The following is a 10692-nucleotide window of genomic DNA, read 5'->3' as shown; positions in this document are numbered from 1 at the left end:
AACAGCTAATGTGTAGTAAATCATTTGAATGCTGCATATTAATCACATGTGATTGATATAATAACTAGCATAATTCTACTTATTAATCACATGTGATTGATATAATAACTAGCATGATTCTACTTGTATCCCCCCCATAAAACATTCAAAAATAGTTTAAAACATTATTTAAGGGGTATGAACTCACCTGTAGTAAGTGATTGGAATTGAACAGACAGTTATCGTAAGGAAGTATCGGACAAGTGCTTGGTGTCAAGTGAAGACTTTAGACATACACTATGATCCTAATTACATATGAAGACATATGTATATAAATAATTAGTGATTAAAACACTAATTATACAAGTATAAACATTTTAACGCGGGGAAAACACTTTTGGTCAAGTGCTAGGAGGCTAATGAGTTTCAACAAAGGAGTGCCAAGCCTCTAATGGGAGCTTATGGTCAAATGACCATATGCTTTGGAGTTTACGGCCTAGGGGAGTAAACTCCTGGCCGTAAACTCTCCTTAGGGTCACTAAATGAAGCTTAGAATTACTACAACTCTAGTGGTGAATTGTTTCAAGGCTAAATCAAGTGTTTGGGCTTCCTATTAACTCCTTTAAGGAGTTTACGGCCCTGGGACCATATTCCCTTGGAGTTTACGGCCGTAAACTCCCTTGGGAGGGTGTTTATTGTTTTTTCAAGTCTCTAACATTTCAAGGTTATGATCTATGTTGGGTTCTAGGCATAAAGAAGGAGTTAGGGTGTCATTTGACCCCTTTATAGGGGTTTACGGCCCAAGAACTTGTCTTGGCCGTAAACTCCTTAATACTTGTGATTCCTTATGTTTTCTAGGCTTTAAACACTTTAGGGTACATGTCTAAAATCAAGTCTAAGCCTTAGGTGCTTTAAAAGCACCATTTTGGGCATGTTTTTTGGAGTTTACGGCCTAAGTTACTCTTGGGCCGTGAACTCCCAAACTTGGGTGATTCTTGCTTGATTTCATGTCCCTAATACACTCCTATACAAGTCCAAGGTAGTAATATATCACGGGGGACAATCTAGGCTTGGTTTCGGGAGTTTACCGCCCAAGAACACCTTGGGGATTAAACTCCTAAATCGAATGATTTAGCTATGTAATATATGTTATGAACACATTTAAAGCTTTCTAACACTACTACAAAGAGTTACTCACAATTTGGGATAAAAACCTGAAGATCCGTGAGAGAGAATTTTGACTTTTCTCTAAATGGAATTCAACTAATGAACCAATTTGGTTCATAATTCTATTTATAGTCCTGAGATATTTTTGGCAGAAAATATTTTTATTCCTGAAACAAATTCTAATGTCCTAGAGTATTGGAATAACAGTGTTGCACAAAACCCTAGTGCATCCACTTTCCTAATATCTCCTTAAGTGTAAAATCCTGAAAACTGCCAAACTTATACTCGAAATCTGAGTTTTCACTGTAACTGTTCTACTTCTATTGGCTTGATATGGTTTGTTCAGAATGAAAATTTCGGGTTGTCACATCATCCCCCTGTTGAAGGTAATTTCGTCCCGAAATTAGAATTTAGGCAAGGAAGTATGTACGAATGATCGAGTCGCGAGGAGGAACTTCCTAATTGATTGGTTCTAGCGCACTTAAGTGAAATCGGGTTCTCGGTTGGAATCCCAACGAACCTTCACTATCGGGCGATGACGCTGCTTCGTCCGCTTGACCTCTCCATCGAGGGTCACTACGGTTCTAATACGAAGGCGAGGATCTTGACGAGTGGACTTACAAGAGTCCTAACAGAAAGGTATGGTTTCACGATCGAGGCGCTAAGATTAGAATGTACGCTACTGAGTTCGTGGAGTAGGTCTAGTTTGTGCGAGGCACAGGACCGATTCTGATAAGAATCTCAGAGGTCCTAACTATATTGGCTTTAGCTTTTCACGCGATACGAAGCGTATTAAGCCATTCCCAGAGTCAGTTCTCCTAAAGAACTTGGTCACTCACTAGGAATATCCAAGGTTTCTTTTTCTTGATTAACTTCCCAGTCAAGGGCCACCCCTTGCTGGGTCAGAGTCGTAAAGGTTTCTGTAATTTGCGGGGAGTTTTGAACGAAATATGACAGTAGGTCTGTAAGACCTAGAATTTGGCGAATTTATGTCGGTGTCTCCGGTGTCCACAATTTCTTAACAGTTTTAACAAATTGCAAGAGTACTCAAAAATTTCCACATCACTAATAGTGTGTTTTTAGGAAATTTTGACTCTTCAATTCCAAAAATCGGGTCCAGAGAACTTCGCGAAAAGTACCTCTGAAGGAAATTTTTCCATGGGTTTCTTCATACTACGAGGGTAGATAAGTAAGCCGTTACATGGAGAAATGACGAACTGATCCAAGTAAGAAAGACGCACCCTACTCATATAACTCATGAAAACTATGGGTGTATTGGTCCTATCCGAAGGGTATCACTACGGACTCGAAGTGTCCGCATCGAGTTCAGGAGATAGTCTTCCAGACATCTTTCCCTAACACTCGAACTGGTGATATTCGGATCTCAGATCCATTTATGGAAGTAATTCTTTCCTTGCGTTTGCTCAACCATTTCATCTATGCGAGGCAGAGATAACGATTTCTAATGAAAATCTTGATGGAGTCCTCGATATCCGAGGCACATACGATGCAATCCGTAGATCTCTGGGAGAATAAGACTGGGGGTTCTCCAGGGTGAGAAGCCTAGTCTTCTTATTTTATCGCTGTGCAGTTAGTTAAGTTGTTTCTACTGTTCTAGCATCTCCGTAGGTGTTTAAGCTGTAGGGCGATCCGTTTACGGGAGTCGTACTGGGTTCTAAGTTTGTTCAGATGACGATGCGATTACTCGTAGTCTTAGGCAGTTCTCCGTCCTGAAGTTCATATTAGAATTCATACATGGTTTCAAAATCACAATCTCGTGTATATGAGTCATATATAATTAAGATTGAAAAGGTAGTCGAATAACTGATTCTTCTTTAAGCTCACATCCCGTCAAGGAAAAAGAAATTAAAGTGGAATCATCAATTCTAAACCTGTAGAACCTTGATTATATATCACTCTTGTGTATACATTCCTCAGTGATAGATAAGTCGTATAAATCCTTGGATTGAACTTGACGTACTGCACGAGTGGTACTTCGTGGGTTTCTTCGGAAAGAAAGGAACTATGAGGTACTCCTGGCATGAGTACTTCGGTGTTCTGATATGACGGTTTCGCTAAAAGACGTTTACTGAGAAAGAGACGTACACATGAAGCTGTTTCCGTGAGGATCAAATTGAATCGAGTCGTATGATAATGTCGAAATCATACTGAAACTTAAAGACATTAGATTTAAACATAAGATGTTTACAAACAGAATACAACTGTGCAACCATCAACAGAGTTCCTACAAGACTATTGTTGCTAAACAGGTATACTACAAAAGACAAGTATACGTAGCACAAGCATCCCTAACCTACATAATCTCGCAAAAGATAGGACTCTAGTTGCACTAGTTCGGGATAGTTTATAAGTCTGTTACAACGAAACGCCTAAATTACATTAACGTGGTTTCGGAGCAGGCTCTCTTGCAGCTGTGATCCTGAGAATTTTCCCGTCTGCGCCAGAGTTCTGCGTTATCGAGCAATCCTTCTTGAGGTGTCCAATTTCACCGCATTGGTGACATATCTGGACAGCACCCACATCAATGGAGGAAGTGAAGTGTCGAGTAGGAGTTATGGGGATGCGGGTTCTTTCCTTGATTTCCTTCTTCGGGCACTCTCTTTTATAGTGCCCAAACTCACCACAATTATAGCAAACTAGGCTTGCTCCAGTGGTGGAGGTAGTTCTACAGAAACGAGCAATGTGCCCCATCTTGTTGCAATTATCGCATTGCAAGGCTCGACACATTCCCTCGTGATGGTAGTTGCACCGGTCGCACTTCGGGAGTGTTCCTTTGTATGGTCTGCTCGGTACGGGGATGGCAGAGGTTTCCACTTGTTGTTGTTGCATAGCCAGCCTTTGGGATCTCTTGCGTTCTTTCCGGGCTTGACGCTTCCGTTTCTTGTTCTTTGTCTTTCGGCTTTGAGAGCCTGTGACTGTTACTATTTGGCGATTTCCTGGATGGATACCACGATTGGAAACTTCGTTCCCATCAACAGCATTGATTGTGCCGATAGCGCTACGGTGCGCAAGGATCGCGGTTACGGCAGCCACCACGGCAGCTGTAACTGCTGTTTGAAACGTAGCAGCGTCCATAGGAAAAGCGAAGGTTTCGCTGTTCGACTGATTGCTTCCGGATGACGACATGATTCTGTAACATGAAAGATAAGGGTTTTGTGAGCGATTCTGGTTGACCCTTGATGTACTTAGATTGTTCATGTAAAGAGTACGACTATGTTCTCGAAAGTTTGACCTACATCTCTATGATGCAGTCCTAGTACGGAATGGAAGTATGATTGCGAAGGTTTGACCTACATCCCTATGATGCAGTCCTAGTAATGAATAAAAGTAAGTTCGTAGGATGGTCTCAAGACGTTTGTCGTTCAAGCCGAGGTATCGTGGGTTGGTGAAATACAAGACCCAACCGCTGAAAAGAGACATGGAAATGTCTCCGGATCTAGCTTGCTATAGTCCAATGACTTGACTAAAGCAGGTTTCAGATAGACTCTAATGAAAGTATGATGAGAATACTTGAATAAAGGAAATGACACAGAAGTTAGCCGACTGTCAATATCTTTGATATTCCCGACGTAAAGATTCGGGAAAATGACCTTGTAAAGGCCTTACATCATATCCAGAGAAGATAATTCTTGACAGCATAAAGACCTAACCTAAAGTACTTATAGTACAAGGTAATTTCATAGAAAATGCCACATAGGGCATAGACAGGAAAAACGATTCCTTTTTATAATGAAATAAAGTAAAGCGTCTACTACCGGCGACGGTCATCCTTCTGGTGAACTCTCAGTTCAGCCAGTTGACGTTCCACGTCAAGTAGGTGTCTTTCGTACACACTCTGGCGTACACGGAGCTCTATGACTTCGGCTCGTGATTCAGCCAACGCTTGCAGCAGGGTTTCATGGTTTCTCTCTGATCTCTCGTGAGCATCTTCTAGACGAATGGTGCGGAGGGTATGCATTCTCGCATCGGCGACAACTTCAGTAATCTGATGTAAGGCTGTCCTGCCTTGAATCTCATTTCGGGCCACTCTGCGGACCAAGATTGGCAAGATTCTATCTGCTGAGCCCCCATTGCTCAGGTCGTAAAAGCTTCGGTCGCCATTAAATGGCATGGGCTGATCTTGTCCTTGGCTCCTTGTTTCCAAGCATCCCACCCACTTAGGGGTCAGGCCATGAAAAGTCGGACGAGGGTTTGGAACTGGAACGGGAGTTGCCTGGGGTAGGTTCTCAACCTCTGATTCGGAATTAGCATCGTCCGAAAGGTTTTCATCATGGTGATCATTCAAAGGGATAGGATGATCATTCCCTAGTTCTTCTCCAAACCAACCAGCTATGACCTCATTCGGAAGGTACTGGTTGCCGTGGGGATGGAGTCCAGCTATGTTTTCTACACGAGAATTTAGGGTAAGAGAATAATTATTAGACGAACTATCTAGATAATTATTTAGAAAACCTTCATTAGTTACATCGCTATTTGTGAAGTGCATACCAGCTATGTGTAATCTAAACAGGACAGACCTTCGACTAAGTGACCTTAACTCCGTATTCACACAGAATAGGGGTGAAGTAAAATTTCCACAGATTCTAAGTCTATAACATCCTAATTACATATAGCCTTAGTGTATCCACTTAGCAACTATCAACTTAGTAATGAAGATCCCGTTTTAGTTCTCAAGTATAAAGTACTTATAGTAACACCAAATACTCCTATAGTATTTTAATTTTAATGTTATGTTCTATTGTTCTCATTGAGGTAGGGTTGGTAAGATTTTAGCATTGTTGCAACCACACAATTAAACTTAGGCACATGCTAGTCAACCCTCGGATAATATAGGTGATCAGGCTATATTTTCCCAGTTTTGACCATATGTCTCTAAGCCCACTTGTGTTGCCCAACAATCTTAATTCTTTTGTACTGTCCTAGTGACACTGATTTTAGTATGAATGCAGCATGTATGCTTACTTAAATATTTTATTATTTAAAGTATAAACTCTTGGTCAGAGTATTTTTAATCCCTTATGTATTTATAGTTAGTATATCTTTTATGGGTTGATATACTTAATTCACTATAAACAATGCTCTGATACCAATCTGTCACACCCCAAAACCAAGAACGGCGGAAACGTTCTGGGGCAGAGGACGTCATGTACAATATCACAACAATGTAAAGTAGTAAACAAGCAACAACATCATCCATTGCATTAATAATATAATTATTATACAAATGTGTTCTGTAAAATTTTGATAAACACTAAAGCATAAATCAAAATGAAAGATGAGTCTTGAACAAGCTCCATCTTCCTTTCTCATTGCATCGGTACCTGTCTATGATGACCTGAGGATACAAGTAATTTTGAAAGCGAGTATCAGCTTTGAAGCTGGTGAGATCATAAGTATTTTAGTGTCTTAATTTGCATGTAAGAATTTGTAAGTTTATGAACGGTAAGTATGGAAAATGTATATGAATTGTAAGTGTTGAAAATGTATATGAACTGTAAATGTAAAATGTTTGTAAAACAACTGTAAACGTTTGAAAAACCCTAGAAATCCCTATGATTCCTACTATTATATAAAGCGTTTCTTTTACCAAGGCTTAACTGTTCTAAATGTTCGTTTCTTGTAAAAGTGTGTAATTTTCCCAAGTGTAACTATCATTTATAAAATATAGTTTTTACATTTAATGTTTAAGTGAAATGATCACTAAAATGTGAAAAGGGGAAATTAATGTAGTACTATAGTGTTGTATTATAGGAACTACTGTTGTACTAACTACCTTAAACCGGATTTATATTAAGGCATCATGTGATAAATTACACCATACTATCGACTGGTAACAACGACATACGAATGGTCGTAATAACGAAATGACGTTTGGCATCCGCAGACCTGCAGGTCCGGCTGTAGCTAGCAGCAAGGTGTAGGATAGTCAATCCAGTATAGATCTATACGCAAACTCACGCTCTCCCTCCAAGAGAATTCTGGCTACAACTCGGGCCATGACATTTAAGGCATGCTCCGATACAGTGGATCACAATTTTATTAATGTATTAATGTAAGTGTAATGTAATGAACTGTTCTAGCTGTAATGTACGTGCTCTCTACCTAGCAAGTATAGTAATGTAATCGTTCTAGTATCGTTGTATATGTTCTCTTTCTAGTATAGTTGTATATGTTCTTCTAGTAGTAAGTATTGACTAATGAATGAACTGACTCATAGTATAATATCGCGTTCTAGTAATTGTTCTAGTATCTTCCTAAGCTACCCATATGGTAGTTTACTAGTAATCTAACTGGTACGTATGGACATGGATGTATACCCTTGCTACCCAAGGGCATTGGATGAACTGGAAGGACCTTTTATGACTATATATGTACACATGATATATAATTAATATTTAAACGACCTTCGGACGGGTACCCGATATCCCACCAGACCACATCCAAATCGAGAAAAAGGAAATAGGGTGGATAGCCTTCCTAAGTCTTTTAAACATTTCTGACATAACTATACATATAGACGCATGCAATTTATAATATAAAAGCATAAATAAGTTTTGTAAAACATTTGAACATAATTATTATCTTCAGAAAAGTTCGACTTGATGTCAATCTATAAAACAGTTTGAAAGCATAGGTTTGATAAAACAGTTTAAGTATAAGGAAACATTTGTTTGAAACACAATTGTAAATAAGTTTGAAATGTGATAGACAGAGTAAAATGTACAGTGTAATAAAGAGTTTAAAACATATAAAATGTTTATAAAAATCCTTTGAAGGAAACTGTTTGGTAAAACGGCTAATGTGTAGTAAATCATTTGAATGCTGCATATTAATCACATGTGATTGATATAATAACTAGCATAATTCTACTTATTAATCACATATGATTGATATAATAACTAGCATGATTCTACTTGTATCCCCCCCCCCCCCATAAAACATTCAAAAATAGTTTAAAACATTATTTAAGGGGTATGAACTCACCTGGAGTATGTGACTAGAATTAAACGGACTGTTATCGTAAGGAAGGATCAGACAAGTGCTTGGTGTCAAGTGAAGAATTTAGACATACACAATGATCCTAATTACATATGAAGACATATGTATATAAATAATTAGTGATTAAAACACTAATTATACAAGTATAAACATTTTAACACGGGGAAAACACTTTTGGTCAATTGCTAAGAGGCTAATGAGCTGCAACAAAGGAGTGCCAAGCCTCTAATGGGATTTTATGGTCAAATGACCATATGCTTTGGAGTTTACGGCCCAGGGGAGTAAACTCCTGGCCGTAAACTCTCCTTATGGTCACTAAATGAAGCTTAGAATTACTACAACTCTAGTGGTGAATTGTTTCAAGGCTAAATCAAAGTGTTTGGGCTTCCTATTAACTCCTTTAAGGAGTTTACGGCCCTGGGACCATATTCCCTTGGAGTTTACGGCCGTAAACTCCCTTGGGAGGGTGTTTATGGAGTTTTCAAGTCTCTAACATTTCAAGGTTATGATCTATGTTGGGTTCAAGGCATAAAGAAGGAGTTAGGGTGTCATTTGACCCTTTTATAGGGGTTTACGGCCCAAGAACTTGTCTTGGCCGTAAACTCCTTAATACTTGTGATTCCTTATGTTTTCTAGGCTTTAAACACTTTAGGGTACATGTCTAAAATCAAGTCTAAGCCTTAGGTGCCTTAAAAGCACCATTTTGGGCATGTTTTTTGGAGTTTACGGCCTAAGTTACTCTTGGGCCGTGAACTCCCAAACTTGGGTGATTCTTGCTTGATTTCATGTCCCTAATACACTCCTATACAAGTCCAAGGCAATAATATATCACGGGGGACAATCTAGGCTTGGTTTCGGGAGTTTACCGCCCAAGAACACCTTGGGGAGTAAACTCCTAAATCGAATGATTTAGCTATGTAATCTATGTTATGAACACATTTAAAGCTTTCTAACACTACTACAAAGAGTTACTCACAATTTGGGATAAAAACCTGAAGATCCGTGAGAGAGAATTTTGACTTTTCTCTAAATGGAATTCAACTAATGAACCAATTTGGTTCATAATTCTATTTATAGTCCTGAGATATTTTTGGCAGAAAATATTTTTATTCCTGAAACGAATTCTAATGTCCTAGAGTATTGGAATAACAGTGTTGCACAAAACCCTAGTGCATCCACTTTGCTAATATCTCCTTAAGTGTAAAATCCTGAAAACTGCCAAACTTATACTCGAAATCTGAGTTTTCACTGTAACTGTTCTACTTCTATTGGCTTGATATAGTTTGTTCAGAATGGAAATTTCAGGTTGTCACATTTATCAATATCATACACCTCTCTTAGATAGCTCACATGTGTGTCTAAACAATTATGAAGAGGGATGCCATAATCATAATGTTTAGACCTTTTGTCATTCCCACAATTGCTACTACTCAAAATCTACTTAGTGAAAGAGTTTCCTTACCATCATTTTCATGAATCGAAGAGAAACCTTATGACACTTAGATTTAATGGTGTATGTGTTCTTATCCATGTGAATTGTCAAAACCATAGTCACAAGATAAGGATAATGACAAATCCAAACTCATATGGATTAAACTTGTGCAATCTTAACTTCTTGTCACCTGGCAGCTCAAGGGCCGGCCATTGCTTCCAAGTAGTTATGCAAACAATTGAGAACATGTAGAACTCAAATATATAGCCAACTTAACTGGAATGGGCACAGAAATGTCAGCACGATAGGTTATAAACCTCTTCTTGTGTGCTAGCGATGAAATACAGGTTCTATTCTTGATTACTTCTTGAAACCTTTTTCATGATCTTTTAGACTCCCAGCATCTCCTTGACCTATACGACTTTCTTGCCAAATATTCAAGAGATAGTGTGGATTCTAATCAAGATAAACACTTAACACAATTAGCCTTAGTTGGTCTTTGTTTTATCCAAAACATCACAACTTACCAATTTCAAATGTACAAGAGTAGAAAACTTTTACTTTTACATTTGACAAGTGTTTTAAACCTTCTTTAAGACACGACACTCAAGTGAGAATCTTAGAGTATAACTCTATGAACTGTTTTGGAATGAAGTATGAATCATCTTCTTGATTTAACCACTTCAACTATTCATAAATCCTCTTCTTAACTATCAGAATGTACTTAGAGGATGAATTGTGATAAGGTCTCAAAATCATTAAGATGACCATAAAACATGATACTAAAGTACTCTCCCATCTTTTCAGATTTGAGAAACTTTTATCCTTCTGCATAATTTGATTCTTCTTATTCGTTATGTAATACATTGAAAATTTTCCAATGTTTCAGAATTATACTTAAGCTTGTAAGTATAATCATATTTACTAAACCTTAGTAAATCATGATGAATATTCTTATCCATCTTTTGTGGTGGACTTTGACAAGTGCACAAGAAAGTGTACTTGATCCCTTAGTCCTTCTCTTGACTCACACATCCATGTGAACAAGTAGTTAGTCTTAATTTTTCCAATGCTCGAAAGTTCTCATTCATCAT

This window comes from Lactuca sativa, chromosome 3 (assembly GCF_002870075.4).
Source record: "Lactuca sativa cultivar Salinas chromosome 3, Lsat_Salinas_v11, whole genome shotgun sequence".
In the NCBI taxonomy this organism is placed as follows: Eukaryota; Viridiplantae; Streptophyta; class Magnoliopsida; order Asterales; family Asteraceae; genus Lactuca; species Lactuca sativa.
The sequence above is the reverse complement of the archived record's forward strand: the minus strand, read 5'-3'. Positions refer to the sequence as shown.